We start from the raw sequence: 11488 nt of genomic DNA, 5'->3' as shown, positions 1-11488 counted from the left end.
TTGAACTTTCTGCCACATAGTACTCAAGGTATGTTCCCAGGAGCAAGAACGGTATTGGAATCAGTGCTAAGGTTTTTTTTATATAGCAATACATGTACTACTGACAGTACTGCTACACTGGGAACCTGGCATGAACCCCTTCCCTCTGCTGGCCTCTCCACAACAAGTCACGTATGGAGAGGCTGCCTCCGGGGGCTGATCTTGGGCAAGCCTGGGCAAACACAGGCACATTATGTGATCACTCGGCTCTGAGATGTGCAGCTCAAAACTGCACCTATCAACACAATCGGTCACAGTAACTATCCCAGGCCAAGATATTTTTCTGTGGTTACAAGCTCAATGATGGTCTTTGGCTTTGGCAGTTGGCTTGGAGAGAACTGGACAGCCAAATGAATAAAGGGGAGACGGCAGCTTCCATCACATCCAACAGAAGGTGAAGAGAGACCAGCAGGTGCTGCCATTTCCCAATAACGGCCCACATTGACCATGCCAGCTAGGGTGCAGCTCTGAGTCTCATATCTCGGAGGTGGGAGGCCATACTGTTCATCCTGGACCCCCAATACCTGTCCTTTGCTGTCAACCTTTCTGCATAGAGTTGAGCCAATTTATTGCTGCAGGTGCACTGGTGGCAGGTAGGGATTTGTTCAATGTTCCTGGCACAGCAGCATGCAGCAGTGTGCGAGGTAAGGGTCTGAGCCTGGTTCCCTGCACAGTAGCAGGGAGGCCAAAGATCTGCACCAGATTATCAGCACAGCAGTGTGGTAGAAGGGGTTTATGCCGAATTCCTCATACTTAGTTTCCGGAACAGTAGGTTGCGGCCCAAGAGGATTTTTTCTTAGTACAAGTTGGTTTGTAACTGGTCAGAGTTTGAACTGAAGGATCAAGTGCACTATAACATATCTGCAGGGTAGTGCTAAGCAGAGTACCAGTGTTGTGAAAATGTTTAGTTTTAAGTAGGATATTTTGTATGGAATTCATGTTTTCGATCATCAATCTTTGTTTGTCGTGATTTTATTTTGCATTATTTGCATGACACTGAAGTAAGAATGTTGGTATTTTTTGATATATCTGTTTTAAATGTGGGCACCACATGAACTTGCTTCCAATTTGGTGTGCACCTCTGTGTTCATTAAAATATATACAAGACTTGAGTATTAATTTGTTTTGATCCCTTGAAACTTGCCTTAGACTTCCATCTTACTTTAATCAGTTATTAACGTTGGGAGATTAGAGAAGATTTTATTCAGTAAGTTCTGATCTGGAATGCACTGTCTGAAAGTGAAGAGCATGCACAGTTGTAACTTTGTGAAAATAATGACTATTCCTTCTTCAAATCTTCGTTTAAAAAAAAAGAAATTCTTGGGGCTATAGAGAAATAGCAGAGAAACAAACTATTTGTCCCCTTGAGGTGCACTGCCAATCAAATAGCTCATGACTTTTCCCCATAAATCTTGTCTCCTGTAATAACCCAAAATCTATGCACTTGGCCTTGAATATATTCAAAGATTCAGCCTTCACAGCTCTCTGGAGTATAGAATACCAAAGGTTGTGGACCTCTGAGAGGAAAAATTCTTCAGACCAGTCACTGAGATGTTGACTTGGTCATATCAGAAATTAAGTAGATGTGTGTGCTTTCTTTAGAGTTTAGTAAAATGACTGGTGACCTCATTGAAAAATTCTCAGAGGGCTCAATGGCATAGATGTGGGGAGAATATTTCACATGGCTAAGGAATCTAAAATAAGGAGTCAGAACTCTCATTTGGTGGAATGGGTGAGTGGGGTCACTTGGGACTAAAATGAGGAAAAATTTCTTCATTTAAATCTGGAATTCGCTACATTAGCTGTGGAAGATCAACTATTGATTACACTCAAAACAGATTAGTAGATACCTGAATATTAAGTGGAACCGAGAGATCAGGCAGTAAAGTGAGGTAAAAGATCAGTCCTGATCATATGTGATAACATCCTAAATGTCTTGCTGCTACTAAGAGGATTTCCCCTGCTTTCTGTTTCCCCTCTTGAACAGGAAGTTAAAACTGTAGTTTCCAATCTACTGGGACTTTTCCAGAATCTTGGACACTTTTGGGAAAAATCATGACAAAAGAATCCACTACCACTGTACCCATTACGTGCCAGTTGTTATACCCGGAGGAACTTGTAGCCCCCTTAATTTGCCTAGTACCTCTTCTCTACAGATGGTGCTTGTTTAAATTCCTCCCTCCCTTTGGCACCTATTTCTGGAATGCTTGTATCATAAATATTTTGACATGTATGGAGCTTTAAAACAAATGTTTTATTCAATTCTTGGATATGGCATTGCTTCTACAGTCATCATTATTGCCCATTTAGAACTGCCTTTGAACTAAGTGGCTTATTGGGCTATTTTGGAGGGCAGCCAAAAGCCAACCATATTGCATGGATCTGGACTCGCACATAGGCCAGAAGGTGAACATGGCAGCTCGCCTTCCCTAAAGATCCAGATGGTTTATTATGGCAGTCTAAAGGTTTTGTCATTACAGTTATTTATGTTGGCTCTTTCTTTCATCTTTATTTAATTAACTGGTGTGGTGAGATTTGAATTTGTTGTCTGCTATCATCAGTCCAGGCCTCTGGATTGCTGATGTAATAATTTAATCACTGTTCTATAAAATGCTTAAAATTCAGTTTCAAATTGTTTTGCAGAGACCTTCTGTGGTAAATGTGAATCTTAAGCACAGTATGGAGTCCTTCTCAGGAGCTTTTATGATCAAGTTTGGTTTTGTTCTGACTCACTTTGCTGATGACTTTGTCCATTACAGTTGGCTGCAGTGCATCTTCATTACATCCAGCCCCCTTCCACTTCATTTTGGCTTCAGAATTTGGGAAGGGCTGATACTTTCCTTCCAATGAACAGTACTGTGGCTTGTAGCACCACCCAGCTCAATAACTCAAGTATTTTGCATTGATGGCAATATTGGCCATTCATCATTTTGTGTTCTTTGATATTCCCCTTCAGCAATGGAAATATGTTGCCAACGTGAAGCTATGAATAGATTATTACAGATATAAAGATAATTCTGGGTTTGGGTTGGGTATGTACAGCTGCTGTTCATTAAAACAGCAATATATTTGTCTGCATATAACAATGTACAAGTTCACAAAAAAAGAATTAATTTTTAAGTAGTGAAGGCAGGAACTGAAGACCTAGTACTAAAGCAAAAATAATCTAGATGGTAGAAATCTGAAATACAAAGAGAATCCTAGAAATATTCGGCACATCAGTCATCATCATCCGTGGAGAGAGAAACAGTAAATATTTCAGTTTGATCTTGAAGATCTGATGTAGGGTATGTGTGGTCCATGTGCAAGACTCCTTGTATACTAACAGCATTATTAAGTGTTTTTTTTAAGGATATAAGTTGAGATGCAAATGCACAACTCGGGCACGCTAATGTCATCAATAGTGGTGTTGGATAATTTGTGTTTTGACAGTAATGGGGGCCTTCTTCAGAGGTTAATGCAGACAGAACACACAGGTCACCTTTATGATTGCATGTAAAGATTTCAGTGGAATATTCCCTATGTATATTCTCCATGACAACTTGTCTTTGTGGAGATATTCTCATTGTTGCTCAATGTTTTGTGTAATTACAGATATCATTTCTCTTATTTTGATCCATTAATGAAAACTGTTCTTCAACTTCCTCGGTTATTTCAAGGTAAGGAGACTTCAACTTAATAGTACTTTTATCCTTTCTCTTAAAAGCTTTTCAACTGTAATCAATGTTATTGTGTCTGAAGAGGGAAGTTTAACGGTCAGCATTGCATAAGTAACAATGCTTCTATTATTTAAAAATTGGTTCATTTCTTAAATATAATGCATAGTGTTGTACAGTTCTGCATGATTATACAGAGAAACTGGATTAATACTGTATCGGGTAAACCTTAATGAAGGAGTTGGGAGCTGCCAGCAATAGCTGAGTAGAGAGTACATTCCTGCCAGAAAATAGGTAGTATCAAGTCTAGACACTCACTTTTACATCTTTTCTCCAATTCAGTCCATGTTGGTGGAATAACAATCACCCATTGCAGATTCTAGGATTATGGGTCAACAATGTATAACTTTCATTCTCAGTATTTGCAGATAAATGATATGAGAAATGCAGAAATTGTAATAAGTGTAAGAAAAGTGGCAGTTACAAAAGGGCCATTCATCCATCAAAACTAATCAATTCTAATTTAATTTGTGTGACCACAGTAGTCTCTTTCCGTTGCATATCTTGACCAAAACACCAGCACTGCATGAGATTGTAAAAGCTAAGGAAGATTTGAACCATCTTTTGTGACTTCAGGGCATTGAACTTTTTTTTAGCTGATTAGAAACCTGTTAATGAAGCCACAATTACAGTATATGAAAATATTGAAGCTATTTGTGCATCCCATTTCTCCACCTTTATGATGGTGAGGAAGAAATATCATCTAGGACACCATATTATATATGTATGTATGTCCCTGTACTACAAATGAGGCTGTGGTAATTTCTTTTTGCAAGCACCTGTAAAGGCAAATGTGGCCTTGAATTTGCGGAAGATTGCACTGAAAAGTGACAAGTTACATTCAATAGGATTGAAGAATTTAAACCCTATAATAAATTTACAATAGCAGTTGACTTGAACAAATACTGTCTTTTGGAGAAAAAGCCAAGAAAAGCTATCTGATCATGGGCCAATTAAATACTAACTGCTGCACAGCTTACATTTTGTGAGACACAAGACATTCTGCAGATGCTGGAATCAGGAGCAACACACACAAATGCTGGAGGAACTCAGCAGGTCAGGCAGCATCTATGGAGGGAAATAAACAGTTGATGTCTCGGGTAGAGACTCTTCACCTGAAACGTCAACTGTTTATTTCCCCCCACAGATGCTACCTGACCTGCTGAGTTCCTCCAGCATTTTGTGTGTTACATTTTGTGGGGCTGTTTCTAAAGGGGAAGCAAAATGTTTTCTTCAGTATGAAAATAAATGCTTAAATGCACAGCAGTCAGGCAGCATCAAGGATAGAAAAACAGGTAACATTTTGGGTTGATGACCTTTTGTCTAACCTGGGAAAAGTATGAAGCAAAATAAATTTTAAGTTGCAGAGGAAGATGGGAGGGTGAAAGGAAGGTCTCCAAAAGGGTGGAGACTGGGAGAAATTGAATGGGCTCAAGTGGTGAGACCAGCTGAAAGAAAATAATCAAGACTTGTGAATAACAAAAGGTATTACTGGGGAGGTGTAAATAAAAGATAAAGAATGAGAAGAAATTATGTGTTAGAAAAAAGGCAAAAAAGCAAGTAGGATCAACACAAAAGTTTACAAGATCAACTGTCATAAATTATGGAATATTTACAACATGATAGGAGACCATTCAGCCGATGGTGTCTATGTAAATTGAAAGGATATCCTTGGCCTAATCCCACCTTCCAGCACTATGCCTCTGGCCCTGCTGATCATGCTCTTCAAGCATAATATTACCTTTTAACTGTGATGAAGGTTTTGGCCTCTACTGTCCTTTCGGGCAGAGGAGTTGTGTTTTGCCACACAAAGTGCTACCAGGAGTTCTAGTACCGTTTTTATGGCTAGGGAGGATTGACAAATTATCAGTTTCCTCAATTTTCTTTTTCTTGTTTCTTTTAACAGCCTGGGATATATTTCCTCCAGCCTTGCCAGTTTATCCCTTTCAAAGATGTTTAAACCCCTTAACAATTTTCTCACACTGTTTGTCCATCCAATATTTCACACTTGTCCTTTAACCATACATTAACATTACCCTCCAGCCCCCTTTTCTTCCCCCCCCCCCCCCGCCAAATAGTTGAGGCAGCCACCATGCATTAAGAACATTAACTGTGTTCTCCGCCACACTGAGGTTACCTTTTTAAACACGAGTTGTACTATGCTAAGCTAAAGGTTACATTTAAAATAAAAAAAATTTGCGAGAATTATCACAGATGATATATACCTCTACTACTACTTTGTCAGTCGATGAAATTCCTTGAACCTACCACCTCACAAGGCTGGGACTTGCCTTTACAATCAGAACTGCAGTTCTAGAAGGTGCTTACCACCAGCACTATTTAGGGAAAGATGATAACTGGCCTTGCAAGTGACGCCTACATCCCATGTGTGAAAATAAACAATAGTGCTGGTTGCATGATTTTTTTGTCCTCCATTGAATTCAACTAATCATGAAAGATTTTACATTAGATTGGATTTCTTGCTAGTTTAAAGACTAGCAAGATTTTGCAGTGTGCCACAGATTTATACAAGTGATATTGATTTATCTCTGGATAACAACACAACTTGGTTGGCAGGGAAGCAAGCATTCGTGTACCCGATGAGTGATCTAGAACAATACACTTTACATTTTAGTGGGTTTGCCTGTGGATTCTGAAAGAATGTATGCATGCAGACAACAATGTGGTCTGTGATGATATGACTTTGGGGATTCTTACCAGTCAGTAAAATTGTAGATCTTTGCCTTGTTGTTGCCACTTGTCCGTGGAAAAGCTAATGGAATTGTTTGCTCTGAAGAGCAATTCTACAACTTGATCATAACTGTATGTTTCAACTCTTCCAAGTGGTAGTGTGGGAGGATGATGATGGTTATAATTGCCAGTGCAACAGGGTGTGGTGGAAATGGGTGCAGGGCTGCAGGTACACTTGAATTGTGGTGTAACTTGAGTGGCTTCCAAGTCCCTAGATGATGTTGATTCTTGATTATAATAGGTAGGTTAATCTTTATATTCGGGTTTAGAGTCATTGGTAAATGAGAGCTTCCTTTTTCCAGTTAGGTACAACTTTAGTAGCCTTTGTTCTTTTGAGGAGTAGGATTCAAAGGTTGTGATACGGATAGTGAAAAGTGATAGATAATTAGCAGACTCGCAGCAAGTTGCATGAAGCCAAGTAGCAACAAAACAACATAGCATAAATTAACTTAGAAAAAGGTATATATTTATAACTTGGAATGTTAAAACCTAGTTTTGCATGCACAGAATACCATTTTATTTCTGGTTCTATTTAAAACGGCATAATTGAGGCATCAATAGTGGAAATAGAATGCATGAAATTGCACTTGTCGCTGCTTTTATTTACATGCATGACTGCAACAAGGGATGAGTCAGTTGCATGTCTGGCAGAAATGCCAATAACAAATTGAATGGTTGCACAAATGAGTAGAGATCCAATGTGGTGGATCACCACTTCTGTTCGTTTATTATTCTGGAACCAGACAACATGCTGGCTAGAATACTGAAGACTTGGGTTCCAGAATTAGCTGTGTCTCTAGCCAATCTGTTCCAGTCCTGTTACAACACCTATCACCTACTGACAATGTGAAAGTTGCACAGGTACTTTCTGTTGGCAAACACCAGGATAAATCCAACCCATCTAATTACTGCTCATCAACATACCCTGAATCATCAGAAAAGTGATGGAAGCTGTAAGCAACTGGACTATCATGGGGCACGTAATCACCAATAACATGCTGCTGCATAGATTGGATTTTGCCAAGATCCAGCCTTGGTCCAAACATGCACAAAAGAGTCAAATTTCAGGGGTGAGATGAGCCTAACTGTAGTCAACATCAAGGCTCCTTTGTAAAACTCAAGTCAATGGGCGTTAAGGGGAAATCACCTCATTGGCTCAAGTCATTACTTGAAAAGAAGAAGTTGGTTGTGGTTTTTTGTTTGATCATCCCTACCATTTGACAACTCTGCACGAGTTCCTTGGTTCGGTATCTTGGGCAACCATCTTCAGCTGCTACATCAGTAATCATGCTTCTGTCATAAGATCAGAAGTGGGAGTCTTTGCTGACAATTGGATGATGTTCAATTCTAGTCATATCTCCGAAGCAAATGCAGCACTCCACAACCGCATGCAGCAAAACAGAGACAGCATTTGGGGCATTGGATAATAAGTGGCAAGTAGTATTCGTATCACAGAATTCCCCAAGGAATGATGATTTCTATTGTCAGACACTTTATTGTTTGTCTGACTGCATATTCTTGGCTTTCAATGGCATTATTGCTGAGTCCACCACCATAAATATACCCGGGATCTGAATTGACCAGAAACTCAACTGGATTAGCCATATAAGTGTTGTGGTTATAGCAGCTGGAAATACCCTGGATATCCTGTGGTAAGTGACTCTCAAAACATCCCAAAATGTTTCTACTGTCTAAAGCACAAGTTCGGAGAGTGATGGCATGCTCTCTATTTGACTGGATGTATGCATTTCCAACGATGCTCAAGATGTATTACACCGAGACACAGCAGCCTGCTTGATTAATATCCCATTAATATTACCATCCTTAGCATGAATTCTCTCTAGTGAACTTTGAATGCAGTTCAATCTGTAAAGTGTATTGCTGTCACTCATCCAGTCTACGCTGACAGCATTTCTGAAGCCATGACCTCTACCAAAGGTCTTCAGTTGCCCTTCTAATTTGGATGCCATCCTGACTTGGAATTATATAGGTTTCTTCATTTTTCTTCCTGGCATCAATGTAGGAGCACCTTCACTTCTAGGACTGCAGAAGTTCAAAAAGCTAGTTCACCAGCTGCAACCATGAGCAATTAGAGATGTGCTATAAATGCTCTTCATTCCAACCACCCGAATCCTTACATTAAAAAAAAGTGAATAAACTGCTATAAGGATTGGCTGATTGCTGCACGAAATGGAGGCTATGAAGGTCATCTTTAATAAGTATTTGATTCCCCATTCTTGTTAACTACTTGATCCCCATCTTCATACCCCATTGATGTTTCTCTCTTCCTTCATTTCACACATGAGCCACTTTGTTTCATGTTAGCTGTCTTTCCGTTAATCTTGTTTGTGTGCTATCTTGTTTTTCAGTGGATGTCTCACTGATGATGTTCATTCTTCAGCCCTGTGCTGTTGCTGTTGTTTCTGCTGCCTTTTTCTGCTCTAAAGACAGTGTTTACAATTTAATTTTATCTTTGTATTGCTTGTTTTTTGCTGTTACTGTGGGCAGTTCTTTTCCCTTTTGGGTTGTTGTTGTATTGTTGGCATCTGATATTATTTTAAGTTGGTAGTCATTCTTTGATTTATACTTATTGTGCTAAAGTTATCATCATTTGTTGCGGTTTGGGCAGTTTCCAAACATCTATGGTTGGTTAATATCTGTCAGGCCAGTCATATGAAATGAGAATCTGCATCTTTATTGAATTAATATTTGATTTAACTCCATCAGACCTGTGACTTACAAAGACATCAATTCTCAAAAATTGCTGACAGAAGTATATATGACGTGCGCACAAATTTCCTGTAAATCTAAATCAGAGATGCTCAAATTACGCCTGCACAGAAACATTTGCCTTGGGCTGCTGAAGGGCCTTTGATATTCTAGTTTGCACAAGCACCAATATCACTTATGGTAAAGCTTGCTAAGTTTGAGAGTGATGATTTTGGGGAAGGGTAGAGGAATGGTTGAACAAATGAATCTGGTGGGGTGAATGGTCAGGCAGGTGATTTCATATTTTCTTATGGCATAGAAGGAGGCCACTTGATCCATCAAGTCGATGACCGCTCTTGGAACTATGCTGGTCTCATTGATCCTATTCTCCCATTTCTTCCTCTGTAAGCTATTCTCTCTCCTGTGCTTATGAACTCCACCCTGATCCTCAACTGCCTCCTTTCTCCCCCACCCCCACCCCCCTCATCTACACTGGGGGTAGTTGATCTTTTAACCAGCACGGGATGTGAGAAACCGGTGCAACCCTCAAGGAAACCCACGCAGTCACAGAGAACATGCAAACTCCACACAGATGACACCCGAGATCAGTATCAAACCCAGGTCCCTGGAATTATGAGGCAGCAACACTGCCTGCTGAGGCACTGTTTTTGGGGTTGAATACTGGAAATCGGCAGTGAGATTGATTGGGGCTGTTCAGTTTTAATGAAAAAAGTTAAACAAGGTGTCCATCGGAAGGAAGAAGGATTCCTTGGACTCTCTGGCAGCAGCCCAGATAATGTCCTTTAATACCACAGCAGACTTCTACCTGCAGTTAAGATATACTTGAGTGTTCTTATGGGCCTCATAAACTTCATAGAAATTTTACCACATACCTAATAGCTTCCTTGCACCAAAACATCATATCCAGAATTACCAGTATCGGATTTTGGCCTAAGTCCAAACATTTGGATAAACTTGACCTAGATGATGGAAAGAATTAACATTCACATTATCTTGACGACTTTCATGGAAGAATCTTCCTTCTTTCACTGTTATCTTAATTCAGCAATTGTTTAGTATTTGGTGGGTTACTTAATGGAAATGGAAGAAGGGCATTTGATTGTAAGCTATTAATTTTTTCCACCATCTAACTATGAAGGATGTTGAATAAGAGATCTGCAGTTTATTTTAAATGATATGCATCCTCCTTCTACCTTAATTGTTCAAACTTTTTCTGAAAAGGACTCTGGGCTAATTGAGCCTAAATGCAACAAACCATGGATGAAGGTTTTAATGGTAGATAAGCTGAAACAGGGCATGTGTTAAGGAGGTGGAAATTGGGTGCTTTTGGTGATGTATAGATATGTACTTGGAACTTAATTGAGGGATCAATGTGACATTGAGGTTGTGAATTTTCTTGTTTGGTCTCAAAGTACCCAGAGAGGTGGATGATTTTGAAGAATAGGGAACAGAGTCTGTGGCAGGGATTCGAGGCATTGACTATGGTTACACCTATAGATGCAGAAAATTTCTGTTCCATTTATTCTAGATGTGGAAACAAATAGTCTGACATTTTTGTGATGATGGTAGAGCCAGAGAGGTGGTTGGTTTAAAGTTTGGGTATTGTCCCAATATGTTTGGAAACTGACATGTTTTTTGTTAATGTTCCCTATGGCAACATTTGGATGAGAAATAGGAGGAAGACAATGAAGGTCCTTAGGAGCCTGGGTTGTTTGTAATGCTGCAGGAAGAGAAGCCATTGCAGGTGATCTTGTTGTGACTGAATAAGAATGGAACCTATTGTTTGCAGTACCATCCAGTTGGATATTGGCAGAAAGGCATTAGAGGTTGTTAATTTAGAAGATTTAGTTAATCTTCTGATGGAATGTGGAGAAAAGCCATCTTTAGTCATGTGGGATGTAATTTGTGACTGATGAGATCATTGATAAGGTAAAATCTGGAGTTAATGCACAAGTTTAAACACAGAATTGTGTGAAAGACTGAACTTCACTTGGAATGCAGAATTGAACTTGAAAGTAGAAAGCGGGGTTGGGCATTTGGTTCAATATTGAATCAGTGCCCTCTCTTGGAGAAGGCTGTAAAAGGTTTGAAGAACTGTTCTCCTGTTTATCCCTCAAACAACAATAATAGCACAGATTATTTAGTCCCTTCACTTTAGAACTTTATACTTTGTGCATCATGGCTGTTATATTTGCAATTTTAAGTGCAGAAGAACTACTTTTGTTGTGATGAAGTGAATGTTATATAAATAG

The sequence above is a fragment of the Pristis pectinata genome, chromosome 8 (assembly GCF_009764475.1).
Source record: "Pristis pectinata isolate sPriPec2 chromosome 8, sPriPec2.1.pri, whole genome shotgun sequence".
NCBI classification, from domain to species: Eukaryota; Metazoa; Chordata; class Chondrichthyes; order Rhinopristiformes; family Pristidae; genus Pristis; species Pristis pectinata.
This window is presented reverse-complemented; position numbering follows the sequence as displayed.